The sequence below is a fragment of the Pyrgilauda ruficollis genome, unplaced genomic scaffold (assembly GCF_017590135.1).
Source record: "Pyrgilauda ruficollis isolate IOZ18807 unplaced genomic scaffold, ASM1759013v1 scaffold368, whole genome shotgun sequence".
Classification (NCBI taxonomy): Eukaryota; Metazoa; Chordata; class Aves; order Passeriformes; family Passeridae; genus Pyrgilauda; species Pyrgilauda ruficollis.
Window position 1 is genome coordinate 51,013 of NW_024525134.1, and position 19,655 is coordinate 70,667.

General features: G+C 45.1%; 1 protein-coding gene across 1 annotated transcript in view; it reads right to left on the reverse strand.

Annotated features, from left to right (window-relative positions):
* RCAN1 (regulator of calcineurin 1) overlaps positions 1 to 19,655 on the reverse strand; it is a 40,005-nt gene that overhangs the window by 10,742 nt on the left and 9,608 nt on the right. The window lies entirely within an intron of this gene.

Below are 19,655 nucleotides of genomic sequence, written 5' to 3' on the forward strand. Positions count from 1 at the left end.
AAGACAGGAGAAAAATGCCCAGTTCTGATCCTCTGGGGATGGGAAATAAATCCCTCCGTTCGCTCCTTGTTCCACCAAACAGCCACAGGTGGAAACATCATGGCCCTGTGTTAAAACAGAATGATCTAAAAGCACTTTAGATTTTGACTGTGTTATAATTTTGGAGCTGAATGTGTGTGGGAGAGTTTCAAATAGCTTGTGAAAGCTTCAGTTTAAACTTCATTAATTACCTGAAATGGTGATGAGCTTTCTTTAGTGGTTCTTGCTTTAAACAAAAATACCAAACAAACACACAAAGCAAAAAAACCTCCCACTCCCCTCAAAAAAAACCCAAAAAATCCACAAGATCACAAAAACCTGTGTTCTGTGCTGCTTTTTGGGAAATGCTTTGGGATTTCTTGTCCCAGAAAATGTCAGGAATTCAGGTTCCAGGAATGGGCTGCACTGAAGGCAGCAGGAAAATGCCTAATTCTGATTCTCTGGGGATGGGAAACAAATCCCTCAGCTTGCATCTTGTTCCACTCAATAATCACAGGTGGAAATGCTCCAGGAATGGGCTGGGGAGAAAGAGAAGGCAGCAGGAAAATGCTCAATTCTCATCCTCTGGGGATGGGAAATAAATCCCTCAGCTTGGTTCTTGTTCCACCAAACAGCCACAGGTGGAAATGTAGAGATTGTGATTTGGGGAAATGATTTTCCTGCCATCACAAGGAGGATTCGTTTGGAAACTTCTTCAAAGCAGCTCTGTGGATTAATTACTCCTCTTGCCTTATTAAAAACTTTCCCATCGAGCAGGGAGGGTTTGCCAGGGGTTGGTTTGTGCCTCTTTTTCCTACCAGGAGCCTGCTCAGCAATCTGCTGGCAGGGTTCTACCAGAACCTGAGACACAGCAGCAGGGAGCAGCTGTGGAACCTGAATTCCTGACATGTTCTGGGACACCTGGATCCCAAAGCATTTCCCAAAAAGCAGCACAGAACACAGGTTTTTGTGAGGGTTTTATGGGCTTTTCTTGTGATTTTTTTAGGGAGGGTGGGAGGTTTTTTTTGCTTTGTGTGTTTGGGTTTTTGTTTTTTTTTTTTTGTTTAAAGTAACAACCACTAAAAAACCTCATCACCATTTCAAGTAATTAATGAAGTTTAAACTGAAGCTTTCACAAGCTATTTGGAACTCTCCCATGCACATGCAGCTCCAAAATTAAAACACAGTCAAAATCTGAAGTGCCTTTAGTTCCTTCTGTTTTAACACAGGGCTATGAGAGAAGCACCAAGTTTTAGGGAATACCTGCAAACAATGCACAGTGCTAAGTTCAAAACCTGATTTCATCAATATATAACTACACAAAACTTTTCACATGAAGACCATTCTCCATTTTTAGGGGATCTACTTGCTAAATCCCCACTTAAAGTCAAACTCTCCGTTGTTCTTAGGTTACCTCAGTGTAAAAGTTACCACAGCATGAAAAGAATACTTAATACAATTTATTAGAACCTTTTCTTGGAAGGCATCACTTCAAAATCCCAGGAGCACTGAAATTGGAGAAGCACTTCAGGACTATCAAGTCCCACCTGTGCCTGAATCATCACCCACCTTGTCCCCAGCCCTGAGTGCCACATCCAGACATTCCCTGGCCACCTGCAGGGATGGGCACTCCAAACCCCCCTGGGCAGCCCCTGCCAAGGCCTGAGCACCTTTTCTGGGAAGAATGGGATGAATTCCATCAGTGAGGATGGGATGAGAGATCTGCAGTAGGCACACACAGAAATTCAGGGTTCACAGAGCCCAGAAAACCACACTGAGCACATCCCAAACCCTGTCCCTGACCTGGAATTTCTGTCAGGTACCCTCTAGCCTCGGGATGTGGAAGGAGCAGGTGTGACTCCATAAAGCAGAGGTCAGGATGCTCACCTGGAAAGAATGGCCATGACTCACCTGAGCACAAACAGGCTGCCCACATGCCAGGGAACTGCAGCTCCTGATAAGAAAGCAGAGCAGGTTCCTGCTCCAAGCTGGCACAGCCTCGGGTCACTGCAGCACCTCTGGGGACATTTCTGTCCCCGGAGCTCATGAGGAGTAAAACAGAAAAAATCTCTCTGATGGCCATGCTCAAGGCCACCTGCACATTGCTGAGAGCCAGGGAAAATGACTTCAGAAGCCACCCCTCAAACAGAACTTTGTCAGCTAATCCAGGACTAGAGCCTGGCTAGGAACAAACCAAGTGGGCCTGAGAAATGCAACACCTCACAAAAGAATTTTTTCACAGTGCTCTCCAGATTTAAAAGAAGCATTTAAGTCCTACTGATACACACAATGTTTTTAACTTGGCTTTTTAAAACTAAGAAATCACTCGTAGTATGTTGCACTTTGTCACTATCACATGATTTTGTAACATGGTTCTGTACCAAATCACGGAATCACAAAAAGGTTTGGGCTGGAAGGGACCTCAGAGCCCAGCCAGTGCCACCCTGCCATGGCAGGGACACCTTCCCCTGTGCCAGGCTGCTCCAGCCCCAGTGTCCAGCCTGGCCTTGGGCACTGCCAGGGATCCAGGGGCAGCCCCAGCTGCTCTGGGAATTCCATCCCAGCCCTGCCCACCCTGCCAGGGAACAATTCCTCATTGCCAAGATCCCACCCATCCCTGTCCTCCTCCAGCTCAGGCCAGGTCTCTCAGTGTATTAAATAAACCTCTCTGAGTTATTACACTTTGTCAAAGAAAAAGCCCCAGTTCCCACTGCCCCTGGTGCAGGTAATGAAGAGCTGTTTGAGGCAGGAGAGCCCTGAATGATGTGGAAACCACGAGGCAAAGTTACAAAAACCCTACTGCCAAACCCTGAGTGTTGCAATGTTCCCTCCTGGAAGGTTTGGTACCCAAACAACTTTGGCTGGGACAGGAACATTGCAACACCTCAGCAGTCCTGGATTTGATGTTCTGATATTATCAGAGGGCAGTTTTTTCTGCTCCCTTATCTCCCTTCAGAGAGTCTGTTGCTTCCTGTCCTCTCTTTGAGACTGCCTGGTAAGCTACAGACAGAACAAGGGCAAAATCACCTGCACAGGGAGGAGCTGGAGCTGCTGCAGAGAGCCCAGAGGAGGCTCCAGGATGAGCAGAGGGATGGAGCAGCTCTGCTGGCAGGAAAGGCTGGCACAGCTGGGATTGTTCAGCTGCACAGGAGAAGCTTTGGGCTGAGCTCAGGGTGTGCTGCTGCACTTTGGGAATGAAAGCAAAGGGCTCAGAGCAGTGGGGCAGGAGAGCAGGGTCAGCTCCAGCTCCTCAGCTCCCACCCTTCCCTTGGAAGCTGCAGATTCCAGGGCTCACATTCTGGAAGTTGAGTTCTAAAACTGCAGACAAGATGCTCAATCAAAATCTAAACTGCTCCCAAACACCAAGAGCACCTGAGAGATCCTCCAGCACTGCCAAGGACAGAAATGTGACAGAGACCATTTTTGGGGGCTGGAAGGACAATCAGAGAGTCCAATAAATACATGAAATAGTGGGAACACAGAATGACTGAATGCCATAATTAGCTCCCCAATTTCACCTCCACATGCAGTGGAATAGGCAAGGCACAGAAGAGAAGGAAGTGAGGCCACAGAAGCAGAAATCAGGGAAGTCACCAAAAGTGCCAATAACTCCAACAGCAAAGTGAACAAACAGAGAAGGGAAATGAATGTGAAGTTAAATATGTTGGGAATTCTCTAAGTTGATAAAATTACCCCCAAGAGCCATAAACCAGAACAATCCAGTCCATTCTCTCTCCTCCCTGGCAGGTTTTACAGCTGCCCTTGGAGGTGCTCTTTGTGTAATCCCTGCACTCCCACTCCAGACCTGCTGCTCTTTTCCTATCAACACACAGCTTCTATTCCTGGCTCCATCTTAATTATCCTGCCTCAGCCCTTCCTCAGGACAGGGATAAACATCTTCAAGTTATCTGCAATGAAAATCACATTGGCTTCATTTTCCTGGCACAGCCTTACTCTCATTTTACTGGCTAAAAAATGAATTCACATTCCCAACCACTCCCTTTGCTCCTCACAAAAAAAAAAAAAACCAAAAAACCCAAAACAAAAATCATAAATTCCCAGACTGGTTTGGGTTGGGAGAAAGCTCAAAGCCCACCCAGTGCCACCCCTGCCATGGCAGGGACACCTTCCCCTGTGCCAGGCTGCTCCAGCCCCAGTGTCCAGCCTGGCCTTGGGCACTGCCAGGGATCCAGGGGCAGCCCCAGCTGCTCTGGGCACCCTGTGCCAGGGCCTCACTGCCCTCTGAGTAAAGAATTTCTTCTTAAAATGTCTTTAACATTAATACTGGGTGATAATTCTGCCTCCCTGTGTTTGTGACCTGGGTGTGCTTGGCATTGGAAAAATTTACAGGGCTAAGTCAGAGGCAGGGGTGGGTGTGATGCCATGCCAGGCATGGCCAGTGCCAGGCTCCCAGGGATCAGGCTGCTGGAGGAATCTGGGGAGAAAACTGTTCCAAAGTTTCTGAAATGTTCTAAAGGATTGGTCTGCCAGGGAATTTTACCTCATGAGAAATCCTGTCAGACTTGCAGGAAGAAATCATGCCCAGATTTCCTTTCAGACACCTTTCCCAGAGCAGCTGGGGCTGCCCCTGGATCCCTGGCAGTGCCCAAGGCCAGGCTGGACACTGGGGCTGGAGCAGCCTGGCACAGGGGAAGGTGTCCCTGCCATGGCAGGAGGGTGAAACTAAATTGTCTTTAAGGTCCCTTCAAACTTAAACCATTCTGTAATTCTGTGACAACTTCTGCTCTGGGGTTATAAAAAGCTGGTTTGTAAAGTTACCTGTTCCACGTTATATTTTGTGCATTTCTCAGAAAGATGTAAGTGAAACAAATCCATTCCTCCAGCAGGGAAATCATCTGCACAAACCAATTTGTTAGCGAGCTCAGAAGTCTGTGGGATCACAGAATGAACTGTACAAGGAGCATGTGCAGACTTATTTACAGTAAAGGAATCAGAGCACAGCAACACAAGGCCACAAAGTGTTAGTAAGGAATCAGAGCACAGCAACACAAGGCCACAAAGTGTTAGTAAGGAATCAGAGCACAGCAACACAAGGCCACAAAGTGTTAGTAAGGAATCAGAGCACAGCAACACAAGGCCACAAAGTGTTTTCCCAGTGACAGCATGCCCTGGGTGGAGCCAAGGAATGCCCACAGTCCCTGGAAAAGGGGCAGCAGCAGCTCCTGTCCCCATGTGTGCCCCAGCACACACAAGGGCTCAGTGCTGCACAGCCCTGCAGGTGTTTCACCCCCTGAGTGCCCAGGCAGACAGAGCCCAAAGTTTGGGCAGGTTTGAGCAACTTGAAGGATCTGATTCCATGGAATGGGCACAAAGGCCTGGTGTGTTTGTACTGCTGGGGTACATTCCTTTATTTGCAGCATCAGCCTCTTCACATGGCTGAGACAATTTCAAAATGGCAAAGCTCATGTACAGCCAGCAGCAGCCACAGATTTCTCTGTTACAGAGCATTTTTAATCTTTCTAGCCAACAGCACATTGCTAAAGGTCACAGACAATTGTTCCAACCAATCACTAAAAGCACACATACACCTGCTTCACACAATGCCTGCTTGTCTTCTTTCTATTTACAATACACAATAGTCCATTATTAAGTTTAAAACCTCCTACCACCTTGCTAAGCACGTTTTTCTGCAGGCTTAAGGTCTATCTCAGCCAAGCCTAAAGCTCAAGCTACTGTTTCATGTCCTTGCTGTACTATTGTAACTTTTCTACTTTCAGACTTTGCAGTTAGCTCTGAGTTCTCTGCTCTTTCTGTTTCTGTGTTGCTTTTACAGCTTCCTCAAAGCCTTCTTACCTTTACTGTGCTCCCCCAACCTGCCTGGGCTCCACCCAGTTATGCTGAGTGCTCCTCTCAAAGGAGTGCACGGTTCTAAAGCTCCAGCACTGGGCAATTCTGAGATCTTTTCAGAAATCAAAGACTGCTGGAAATATCTATCAGAGCATTAATTCAGCACAATTAGCACTGGCTAATGGTAACAGAGGTGTTTACTGCAAAGGATAAACTCAGCTGACAATAAAAATGGAAAACTACATGTCTGGGGTGCAGTGTCACCTCTGGTTTAGACTTCCAGCTATTCCAGGAAAATCTCCTCCTGTTCCAAACAGAAGCAGAGGAATGAGTGCCCGTTTTCTAAGATGTCAGGCAAACCCACAGGAAAGCCAATGGAAAAGTTTTGAGGATTCTGCACCTTAAGACCAAGACTCAAATGCAAACTTAAGACTCAAACACTTTTCTGCACCTGAAGTTACAGAGGGATAAATGTCTATGAGTTTGTAAAAAAACTCTGCCTATTTCTACTGTCTTTATTTCTGTTTAAACTCATTAACTGCTTTACTCTCATTCCAAAATTATCTGCAGATAATGTATTTATAGTAGAAAAAGCCCATTATGAAACACCTTTTGCAGTAATTGGGTTGGGAGATTAGAAAAGGGAAGGAGAAAGTTCTTGCAAAGTCAATCCAAGAAACATTTCCTTCACCACAGAGAGAGAATCTGGGTCCAGATCATCAAAACAGCCTTCAAGAAGATGCTTTTTAAAAGTCTATGAAAATTCCTGAGGAGGACTGTCCAGCAATAATATAATTAATCCATGATATGTTGGGATGAGAGAAAATAAACAGCCAAAGACACAAAAAAAAGCCAAAGATGACAAGAAACCACGACAAAAGTAATCAAGAACATTCCCATGGCCAGCTGCAGTTGCAGTGCTGATTTTTATTTCTATTTCTGGCAGAAAGGAGGAAAGAAGGTGACAGGGACAAGAGTCCAGTGTCCAGCTCACCAGGGAACCCGTGCACAGGCCACCCCAGGAAAAGCTAACTCTGGAAAGGGAAGGGCAGGAAATTCTCCAACAACTCCTCTGCAGCTTGCTGAAGGCTTCTCTAAATATAGCTGTCTATATAAATCCTTCCCTCAGAGTGGAGGTGAAAAAAGGGGGAAGAGGTGGAAATTCTCCAAAGATCACATCTATTTGTCAGGAACTATAAAAGGACAAGGACTTTGAAAACAAAATGGGTTAATAGGGCATTTTTCATACTGGAGGAAAACTATTTACAGCAGAATTGAAGGAAATGATTTGTTGAAAATGCTCCTGCAGCCACCAAGACAAAAAGAGGTTTCTCCCAAGCACTGGGTAACAATGAAATAAAGGAAGCATGAGAGACTCTTACCACTTCAACCAGGAAAAATCAGCTCCACTCTGACCTTTTCAAGGTTATTTCTTTGAATTAATAATTCAAAGGGGAAAAAACCCATCTAGACAGTAATTACCAGACCTGTGGAGCTGCAAGATGAAATAATTCAAGTCAGAAAGAAGGGACATGTTCAAACACATCAATGCTGAAGCAAAAAGGGGCTTTGGATCATGATTTCTTGAGTGAGGGGGCATCTTCTGCAGGAAGATCTGGCTGTTTTATGAAGAGAGAGCAGCTGTGAAGTTATTTATAAGTGAGACTGAGCAGAGAGGTGCAGAACAGGGCACGTGCTCCCAGTGGGATCCCTGCATTCCTGGAGCGTGCCCTGCATGCTCTGCCAGCGAGCACAGCTGGAGCCCTGCACACCACCAGGGCTGGGCTGGGACACAGTGCCACGTTTGGGGACTGAGCAGGGACCACATGTCAGAGAAATTTAACCCAGATCTGCTGAAATGGTGACAGGGCCACAAGGAGAACAGCCCTGAACAGCCCAAACATGGAGGGATGGGGAATGGAAGCTCCTACACAAACACAGGAGCTGTGACAGCTCCTGAGAGAGGATGGGGGGGAAAAGGACGAGGAGCTACAAGAACCATGGAGAGAGACAATTCCCAAGGGCTGGAGGGACAGCACCCAGGGAATGGCTGCCAGTGCCAGAGGGCAGGGCTGGATGGGATCTGGGCAATGAGGAATTGTTCCCTGGCAGGGTGGGCAGGGGCTGGGATGGAATTCCCAGAGCAGCTGGGGCTGCCCCTGGATCCCTGGCAGTGCCCAAGGCCAGGCTGGACACTGGGGCTGGAGCAGCCTGGCACAGGGGAAGGTGTCCCTGCCCTGGCAGGGGTGGCACTGGGTGGGCTCTGAGGTCCTTCCCAACTCAAACCATTCCATAATTCCAATATGCATAACACATTATATCTTCAAAATATTTATCTGTAGAAGAGGTTTTACAGCAACTCCTGTGAGCCAGAGAGAAGTCTGATCAGAGGATCCATGTTTGTCCTGGAAAGAATTTTCTACCAAGGTCGTTGACACAGAAACCAAGAAAGAAAGAAGGAGAAATAAGAGAAACCTGCAACTGCCCATTCCAATGAGCACTTTGTTTGTCTTTCCTGACCAATGGGTAAAGTGCAAACTTCTGAGCTTTGTAAGAATGTATAAAAAGAATAAAAACAGTTTGAAGCCTTCTGAAAATGAAGGGCTACTTTGTATTGTGGCTGCCTCAACTACAACATATACCCACTTTATCATGTTTGAGTAAGAGCCTGATGTCAGCACCCCAGTCTTTTAAATATTTATTGAGAAAAAAAATATTTCTTTGGCTTGCTGGCTTGATTACACACATACTGATCATCACAGCAGCACCAAAAGGCAGGTGGAAATTTTAGTTCAGTATGATTTCACCTTCACTGAAACTTTTCTGAGAAGACCAAAGAAGTTAAGATATTTTTACCTCACTTTGTACATTCCAGATAATGAAGGAGGTAAAGATAAAAGGTCAGTACAGAGGAAAAAAAAGCAAAAGGAATGAATCTGTGTCAGCCTGTCTATATTCCCCACTCAACATCTCAATCAAGAGTCAATCAGTGCATATTAAAGGTTCAGGTAAAGCAATTAAAGAAGCCCAATTACTTTTTCTTTGAGCAACCAAGGCTTTGCTTCCAAATCTGTTCTGAAAGTCAAAGGGGCTGGAGCATGGCCAGGGCAGGGAACGGAGCTGGGAAGGGGCTGGAGAATTCCTGAGGGAGCTGGGAACCAGGGGGTCAGGCTGTCTCCCAGGAACAGGGACAGGAGCAGAGGGAACAGCCTCAGGCTGGGCCAGGGGAGTTTTCCTTTCTGAGTTTCACCTGCACTTTCCCATTGGAAGGCCTTCAAATTGTGCAGGCTGGAGTTTCTCCAGCAGAGCTGCTCATTCCTCAAGGCTCATGGAAATAAAACAGGCAGCACTGTCCTGAACCCTGCATTTACTCCTCCAAGAAGAGCCAAATGCCACCTTTATCCAGAGGAGTGTCTTGGTGGTCCCTGCTCTGACGCTGCTTCTCAGATGTCCCACGTGGCTTTTGGCAATTTGGTGTGGCCTTAGAGCCAGGATAACCCCCAGGTGTGATTCCATGGGCTGCTCCTCCTCCCAGCTGGGCTCCAGCTGATCCAAGCCCTCCCAGAGCTGTTACTGCTCCCTGATGACATTTGCTAAAGGAACAAGTCTGGTCACTGTGCAGCAAACAAAGCTGTGGAGAATGGCTTGGAACAGGCAGTTTTTCCTCAGGGCATCTCCAAAACCTGTGAGACAATTTTGTTTACCATTTAATCCTAGACTGGTTTGGGTTGGAAGGACCTCAGAGCCCACCCATGCCACCCCTGCCATGGCAGGGACACCTTCCCCTGTGCCAGGCTGCTCCAGCCCCAGTGTCCAGCCTGGCCTTGGGCACTGCCAGGGATCCAGGGGCAGCCCCAGCTGCTCTGGGCACCCTGTGCCAGGGCCTTTTAATTTCCTCATTTTCTGGATCTTAATTCAACAGCTGTTCTTGGCATGGAAGAAAGAAACTCTTCCAGAAGGTTTCCTACATCTCTTGGTACTATTTCAAAAAGAGAATAAAGAAGAATCCTGGAATATCCTGAGTGGAAGGGACCCACAGGATCATTGATCCAAGGCCTGGCCTGGCCTTGCCCAAAATCCCAGCCTGGGCATCCCTGGCAGCGCTGGCCAAAGGCTCCTGGAGCTCTGGCAGCCTCGGGGCCGTGCCCATTCCCTGGGCAGGATTCCTCCTCCAGTTAATTCCCAGTGCAATCACACACGCTGCTCTGCAGGGCCGTGCCCTGGGGCTGTGTGTCCTTCCAGCAGAAGCTGCAGTGCTGGGGGAGCCCCATGGAAGTGGGGCTGGGCACCTCTGCATGCCAGGGGGTTCCTGGGAAGCCAATTCCTGAATTCCCACACAAACTGCAGCCACTCCACAATGACTCCACTGAAGGATTAAAACAAGATTCAAATAAAGCCCTGATGATTTTTTAATGCAAATTCCAACTGCAGTGCCAAGAAGGAGCTGTTTTTCCTGAAGACTTACAGGATACATTTGAATAGCTTCAAGTGTATGAGCTGGTGTCATTTTTGCATTAGGAGATCCAAATATATTCAAATAAAATTTCCAGAGTTGTGCTCTGTCACACAAGGGCCTTTTACAGATTCCATGGGCCACAGTTTTCCAGCCACCCATCTGAAAAATAAATACCTGCAGTGTGCTTCTTCCATCCTTGGAAAAATCTATGATTTACACTTCCATTTCCAAGAATTAAACACTGAATTCCTGTGCACTGAGTGGGAACACAAAAGTGGGCACTTGGAAATTCCACTACAGAGCAGCTGAGTAACCATCAGCCTCATTTAGAAAACTTTCAAATGTGGGAAATATATTCCAAAATGTAAAGGTTTTTTCCAACACGTTTCCACTCCTGCTGGGAATACACTCAAATGATCCAGAGTAAATTAATGATGATTTTGCCCTCATTTGAGTACTCAAAAGGAAACAAACATTTTCAGACAGTATTTATGGCAATTATTTTTCTATTCATCTAAAAAAAAAAATCATTCCATTTGGTAAAATATTCCAACACCTGTGCCATCCAGGATTTCCAACCAAACCTGCTGAAGGAAGAACAAAACCCTCTAAAGAAAATCCAGAAATCTCTCTGCTTAGTTCAAAAATTGGTATTTTGGAACAGAGCAATGTAAGCTGAGGAATTATGATGCTCATTTATCCCTAATCCACTGGAAGGGAAGGAAAATGTCCCTTCCAGAGCTTTCTCCAAGTCATCTTGGGAGGCAGTTCCCCAAGAAATGTCTGGAGCCTCTTAGAAAATCTCCACCAGGAAAAAGGGTTAAGGGACAAGGCAGAAATGAAAAGTGTACTTGGCAGAGGATGCAGGCTTTGGGTTTTAAGAATCAAACACCAAAAGTGACAGGAAGAATTCTAAATGACTCTCTGAGGCATTGCAAAGTGGACACAAACTGTGGAGAAATAAAAATTCCAAAGGATGCAGGGGTGCAGTGAGAGGGTCAAGCTTGGTTCTGAGGGATCTTGAATGGCTGAACTTTTAAAATGTCTTCAGGTGGTCAAAAATTTCTTCAGGTGGATTTAACTGGAAGTGAGGCATCATCCACTTTGCCAGGAAATTCAAGGTGTTTAAGCACCATTCCTTTCCTTTGCCTTCCTCCCAAAGCAGCCCAGGAGCTGAGCAGGGCAGTTCAGGACAGCTGAACACAAAACACAGGCAGCAGCTTTCATTTATTAATAACAAAAATTCAACCTATTCCCCCTGGCCTGGCTGGTTTAATCCAGGATATCTCCATGCATGAGCTGTTCCCACAGGAAAAGAAACCACCACCATCAAACCCAACACACCAAAAAACCCAAACACAACCCAACTTCCTCTGCAGCTTCCTAAAAAATCCTAGATGCATCACCTTTGGCAGAGGCAGCTCTTGGCAAAGAAGTGGGAGCTGCAGAAAATGGGATTTGACAGGCATTCAATACTCAGCTGCACATCTCTGACAGGACAGAAGCAGCTCTTCCCAAAGCAGCTCTTCCCAAAGCCCAGGAGCTGCCCCAGACATTTGGATCCACAGCCCACTCCCAAAAATTCCCCCAGGATTCACTCCAAGAACACTGAAAGCTGCCATCCCTCACCCTCCCCATTTTTTTTCGTGGCATTTCTGGTTTCTTTTAGCCCTGTAACAGCAGAATAATGAACACAGATCATGTTAAAACCATGGGAAGGAGTGGGAAAACCATGGAGGCTCCCACACTGCCAGGCATTTGCAGGGACAAAGCAGAGACTGGAGATAATTACACTGATAACATGAAATAATTAATTCATCATCAACCAGCAAAGAAATATTTGGCCAATTTACTGTCTGTGAGGACACCATTCACTGCCAGTTCCTCCCCAACTGCCTTGATTATGCCAGCAGGAAAATCCAGGGAAGAAAAGGGAAATTGAGAGAAAAGCCCTTCTGGCTGGCATTAAATGTCATATTTATTTCAAAATAAGCATTTTTAGCAAGTCAATGAGCAGCAATTTTTCACTTGCTCTTTTCATGAGAGCTTTTGAAAATGGCTGTCCCATGATCTGTACAGAATCATGGAAAGCTGCCCCATTTCCTGATAGGCAAAGGGTGGCCACTGCAGCATTTCTTTGACTAATTCCTTCCACTGGGTTTTCCATAAGTGATTCATGGCTGTACTCAGCTTTCCTGGAAAACATTTCTCAAAGTCTGCAAGGTATGGAAAGCAGGATATTCTCCTGGGCTGGCTTCTAACCGGGAATCTTTGTGCCTCTCTTTAGACACAAACAGCAGTTTTAATAACTTCATTCTGTAAACTCTGATTTAATTATTTTTCCCCTAAATCTCAGAACAAAACAAAACTCAAACATATCTTTCACTCTATTCCCTGCATATCTTGATTTCTTAGAATTCTAGCCTTAGAAGCCTAAAAACTGGGTGCCTTTTTCTATGATTTTACTTTTATTTAAAGGAAATTCAGAAAGGGCCTCCCTGAACACTTATATCACCTGTTAAATTTTGTTCTTTTCTTAGAAGTCACAACACTACAAAGAGTTGTTTTACGTAGAGGGACTGTGAAATAATTACAAGTTCCCTGAGACTCCATGGCTGACGACCAAAACAGATTTCCAGTGCTGTAAAATGTTCCAAGTGAAGGTCAAATAATAAATCTGAGGGTGATAACACACCTGGAGGGAATTCGTAAGGTTTCAAATAATCCCAATCTGGTTTGGGTTGGGAGAAAGCTCAAAGCCCACCCAGTGCCACCCCTGCCATGGCAGGGACACCTTCCCCTGTGCCAGGCTGCTCCAGCCCCAGTGTCCAGCCTGGCCTTGGGCACTGCCAGGGATCCAGGGGCAGCCCCAGCTGCTCTGGCAATTCCATCCCAGCCCCTGCCCACCCTGCCAGGGCAGACTGTTTCAGAATTTCTGTTTCCTGCTTTTTTTTTTCAGCCCCCAAGCCCTGTTTTGGAAAATCCCCCCACTCCTTTCCCCATGGAGGCAGGAAGGGCCCAAAGCTCCCAGGAGGGCTCTGCCCTGAGCTATTCCTGGTGTGTTTGCAACTGGTGCCACTCTCCAAGGTATTTCCGAGGAACCTCATTAAGCTCCTGCAACAACCATGTCCCAGTGAAAGGGAAAACTTGTGCTGTGTGCTCAGTCCTTCAGCAAACACTGACAGCAGGGCTGTGCCCGTGTGAGCAGCTGAGCCTCAGCATTTTTTCCAGATGAACTGGGTTCTGATTGAAGTACTCCTCTAAAAAGCTTGGAGTGTTTCATTGGACTGGGAGGAAAGAACACAAATGTGCTCGAGTGTTCTCCATAAAAACAGCCTGGCCATGATTCACAGCCCCTTTTAGCAGGCAGTTTCACAAACTCTATTTTGTATTTTTAGGCACCACAAACCAGTCACTTCTCAAAGTGACATGATCCAACGGCCTCTACCTTGATAGTGTCCAAAGCCAGCTCAGAAAATCACAGCTGACATTTCCAACCTGCCCAGCAGAGCAAGGGAAGAGCTTAAACAGCATTTCCAGTTCCACCTTCTGCAACCTCAACGTTACAGCAAGGGCTGGAATGCCAAATTAGAGAGACTTCAAATTAGAGAAGCTGCAAGGCAAAGCCCTAATCAGGACAGGCAGCAACAAAGGGAGACTCAAATAACTGGGGGGGAGAGAGATTAAACAATAATTTGCAAATACATGAAATAAATACAGTCAGAGCTCTCTGCTCATTAGTGAATTTGGTGCTCCACATCCAATCTATTTTTAAAAAATAAAGATTCTTCACTTTCAGGCTGACCTGATTGGGCTGGCACATTAAAATCTTTCAGCATTTCTTTGCTCATGGTGATTGTTTGTGTTTAGATTTATTGATGCAGCTCTTTTCCCCAAATCCTCATGGCCTGTCACGTTGCAGCTGGATTCTGTTCTCCCCTCACTCAGCTCTCACAGGATCCTTTCCCTTGGGCTGAGAGTTTATCCTTGGGCAGTTTTTAAGGATAAAATGATGGGGGAACTGCTCTCCTATATGATGATTAAACCACCAGCACCAAACACTGAACTGGGGCAGTTTAAACCAGGCTTAGTCCAGGACAGGGTGACACAGAAGGAAGATTTAAGTAACTCAGCTTTCCAATTTACAATCACTGAGTGATCAACACCTCATTCCTGTCATTCCATCTGCTCCTCCTAGAACCAAGGATTTTTTACATGTATTTCTTCAGGAGTTTTTTAGATTTTTACCTTTTAAAGCATCGTTACTCACCAAGGCACTGGAGAAGATGGAGCTACTACAAATAACTCCAGGGGCTGATGAACAGTGAGAAATAAACACCTCTCAAAAATAGCCCCCACTGCCAGCATTTGTTTCCCAGCCCAAAGTGGGCCCTAAATAGCACCAAGCCAGGTCTCAGCTCCTCCTCATCCCCCTGAATTCCAAAGTACAATGGGGCTGGATTTCACTCTTTATTTACTTCCTGCACTGACAACTCCACAGCAATCTACCAGAGACAGTCACTAAAATAATCTCATTTAACACAAGTCCACTCTTCCACAAGGCCTGCAGGGACAGCACCCAGGGAATGGCTGCCAGTGCCAGAGGCAGGGCTGGGTGGGATCTGGGCAATGAGGAATTGTTCCCTGGCAGGGTGGGCAGGGGCTGGGATGGAATTCCCAGAGCAGCTGGGGCTGCCCCTGGATCCCTGGCAGTGTCCCAGGCCAGGCTGGACACTGGGGACAGTGGAAGGTGTCCCTGCCATGGCAGGGCTGGCAATGAGACCATCTTTGACCTCCCTTCCATCCCAAACCATCCTGATTCCATTCCATAAAAACCTCATTCTCAGCATTTCCAGATCACCCCTGTGAACCACGGAAGGGATTCCCAGCAGTGCCTAAGAATTATTCAGCTGCTCATTATTTTATATTGGTTCATTAATTCGCTCTGATTAACAAACATTTTGCAGCCATTTCGTGCTTCCCACACAGCTTCAGGACTGTATCATCTGTGGGGTCATTTTTTTTTCTTTTCCTGTTTAACTGCCATTCCTGAAAAGTTAAAAGAGATTTTAAGAGGTAAGGCAGTTGTCCCTGAAGTACTTTTTTAAATTTTTATGGTGTTTTTTCAGCTGTGACAGGTACAAGAACTGTCCCAGTGACTGAAGATATGACCATAATCCCACTGGAGTAGGATGAAAAAGACTTCTGTAGTTAACAACTGATTATCATGAAAAATGCAGCTGTATTATGCCAAAACTATGACTGGAGGGAGAGCAAAGATAAGGATGAAAACAGCAGGTGTTTGGGATTGTTTTAAATTTCTAGTTCCTTCTAACATGACAGCAGGATTTGTTTAACAGAAATATTAAAGATATCATCCCAGGCAAGCAGAAGTTACGTGTTCATCCTCTGACACATCCTCTGTGACTAAGGGAAAAACAAAAGGAAATAAAAAATTCAGCTTTAACACAGGAGGCTTTGGAAAACAACAGGAGCTGGTCAGAGCAGGCTGGTATTTCCGTGATCTTTAAAGAATGACATTTTCCACTGCACTCACAGAAGGAAGAATGGAAGATAAACTTCAAAAATATTTTCTAAGAATGTTCTGGGAGGGTAGGAAAAAAACGAAAGCAATTACAAGAAGTTTCTGCATTTCAAAGAACAAATCAAGTGTACCTGGAAATTTCAAAAGGATTTCAAAGCCACTAATGGAATGGTTTGGTTGGAAGAGACTTTAAAAATATCTAATTCCAACCCCCTTCCATATCCCATCCAAGCCCTTGATAAAATAATAAAAGATAATAAAAGGAGCCAAAGAAGAGTCAGGAATTTATCCCAAATCACCTGCATTTTTGGTGAGGTTAATGCCTGACACACTGTAATTATCTTAGACATTAATTAGTGACACATCAGCAGCACACTGGCATTTAAAGCTGTTAAGGCATACAACAACAGAGCTTTGGGGATGCATTTTAGTTATTTATTCATATGGCAAGAACCCACCTGTTTTTGATTAAAGGGGCAAAAAAGTCAGCATTAGAAAATAATTCTTGAAAAGATTTTAAATGCCTGAATATTCCAGGCAGTGGTTTTTGGGTTAGGAACTCTCACTTGCTGAAAGTTCTGCATTTCCTTCCAACTTCTGCTAGAGAAATGTCTGGATGTGCCTTTTTCCCAGCAGGGGAGGCAAAACATCACTGCAGAGCAGTGGGTAAGAACAGAATTCCACTTTGGCAGCTTAGGAAGGAAGGCACAGATTAAGGAACAACCTCTACTGACACCTCCTGTGAAGAATTCCTGCACTTCAGCTGCTCTGGGCAAGGTGAGGAGCTGAAACAAACCTGAAAAACTTCCAAAAATGGGTTTATTTATACCTAATATAGATTCTAAGGCTTCCCCAAGGGGAGAACACCCCGCTGATGTGGGAGGCTTGGTGGGGTTTGGAGAGGCCCTGCCGATCTCACCTGCTCTCAGCTGATTTTCTGCGTGTTGCACAACCCCAGGCAGGAGCTGTTCATACTTTCCACTGCCTGCCCCTGCAGCTGCTTCATCCTGGAGCCTCAGGACAATTCAAGCCTTTCATCAGAGTTTCCATGAGCCAGGCAGTGCTGGCTCCCAGCTGGATGGCAACTGGCCCAAGGGCCAATGAATTCTGCAAAGGAATGGCCACACACCCCAGGACTGGGCAAACACCCCAGCAATTCCCACTGATTTCCCTCCACAAGTTCTGGTTGCCACCAGAAACTCTCTCATTATTTAACCTGCAAGAAATGGACATTTTAGTTCTCACTTCACCATCTTTTTCCATAGTAATGGACATTTCAGTCCTTAATTCATCATCTTTTCCAACAGTAATGGACATTTTAATTCTTATTTCCTATTTCCATAGTAATGGACATTTTAATTCTTATTTCCTATTTCCATAGTAATGGACATTTTAATTCTTATTTCCTATTTCCATAGTAGTGGACATTTTAATTCTTATTTCATCTTCTTTTTCCACAGTAATGGACATTTTAGTTCTTATTTTCTTTTTACACAGTAATGGACATTTCAGTTCTTATTTTGTCTTCTATTTCCACAGGAATGGACATATTCCTACTGCAGCTTTCAGGAATTATCAACAATTCTATACTAAAACAATCAGAGATGGGAGTTGTTCTTAAAGAATTTAACAATATTATCTCACTTGCTGGGTTATCAGAAAGGTGGAGGATATTTTAACTACAAACCCACAGAAGTGTTTTGTTTAACTATATGGATTATGAATGGGGAAAAAATACAAACAGGAAAAAAATCCATTTATTATAACAATACAACTTGGCTTTTCTGGCACTTCACCAGCTCAGCTTCCTACCTTCAGGAAAAAAAAAACCAAAAAAAGAACAATTCTCCTGCCTTTCAGCCAGTTCTTCTTGGAAAACAGCCTGAATTTTAAGAGGCCTCCACACAAACAGCCACTTGTTTTGAAATCAGGACCAAACCTTCAGGAAGTTTCCAGAATGGTTTTCAGTCCATGCAAGAAAATAAAGTGATTTTGGTTTACTTGGCTGCATCTAGAAGTCAAAACCCTCAATTGATGGGTATTTTAGGATTATTTTTTCCAAGCTGTGTGATACAGACATTTTCAATAAATCAATTTATCAAAAAGCCCTGAACTGCCAGAGCTGGCCCTCCCACAGCACTCTCTCAATTTTCCTGCTGCCTTTTGCATTTCAGCAACACAAAGGAACTCCAATCCAGCTCCTGAGAGCTCAATTACCAAGAGTTGTTTGCCAGCACCAAAATAACTGCAAAGAAAACCTCAAAAAGCAAAATCACACCCAGCTCTTCACTTGTGAGCCTCTGAAAATCTGCCCAGGGAAGAGAGAAGTTACGTTTTAATAAATGAAATTCACTGAGAATTGACAGCTCTGCTGCTGTGAGTGATCAATCACTGACTGCCATAATTAATTAAATTAATTCTGGTTATCTCTGGCAGTAAAAAATGCTGAGAGGGAGAGAGCAAAGGTTTAAAGCAGGTACTGCTGGATGATTCTGTTCCCATCTAAAGCTGGCAGAAGCTCACAGACTCCATTTATTGTCACATCCTAAATCCCTGTGCCTGGCAGTCACCACTCACCCACCACCTTGTTTTTAATATCAGCATTCCCAAACATTTTAGGACAATGTTCCATAGTTTAATTATGCATCACACCCACAAAAAAAATTTTAAATGGTATTTTAGAGCTCTGTCATGACTTCAGGTTCACTGAACACAGCCCACGTTTCAACCATTCCCAGCGTATTTCCATATTTTATGAGGAAAAAAAGAGCACCTGGCCAGAACAAGAGATAAAAGCCCAATGAAAACCACCCCAAATGGCCACTGAGGAAAGTGCTTAAAGACCAGGAACAAAGCCCAGAATTCAGCCAAACCCAGGCAGCTCAGGGGTCCCTGCCCAGGGCTGGAGCTGGATCATCCCTGGGGTCCCTTCCAAGCCAACCCATCCCAGGATTTTCTGTTTTCACACAAGAACAGCCCCAGACTTCGCTGGAAATTGTGGTTAACATCAATATATGAATTTGCATCATTGTTTTATAATTATTTCCCTCATTTTCAGTTCTCCTGACCTTCAGTTACGACACCAAGTAATGTTATTTATTAATATGCAATATAATTTAGAAACGCTGCTTATTCAAACTTGAATTAATTACTTTAGCAACAAACTGTCACAGAACCAAACCTTTGCTGCTATAATTTAAGCCTGCTCTGCATGGGACAGTTCAGTGTCTGCTGATATTAATAATTATATCATGCTGATGTTATTGAGGGGTGTTTGGGCTGAGTTTCACGTCAGTCTCACCTCCAAACCATGGCACTTATTTCCATATTTTTAATTAATGAATGGGACAATAATGCTGGGAACAAAGCTCCACTTGCTGCTACAAAAGGCAGAACCCAAGGAAATGGTGATCCCAGGGATGCCTCAGGTTTAATCTTTTCTATTTTCAGACTCAGTGCTGCTTTAGTGTGTGGGTCTGGGTTCATATTATGGGATGGTGAGCTCTGTGCACAGAGCAGGGACACAAAACAATTCCTGCTCCAGCTGGGCACCAAGGACAAATGATCCAAATCTCAGCCCAGGAGCACAAAGCCCGTGGGCTGCAGAGAGAAAAACAAGCAGGATGGGAGTGCAGGGGCTGAGCTGGAATTGGACACTGAACTGCAATGTGCACATGGAGCAGAGCTGATCCCAGGGAGAGACCCCGTGAGCGCTCGTGCATTTTGGGACCATTTGGGTTCATCTTGGGTTCATTTTGGGACCAGCTCTTGTGCTGCCCAAGGTGGATCCATGGAGGAGATCCTTTGAATAAATCCCTGCTTTATTCT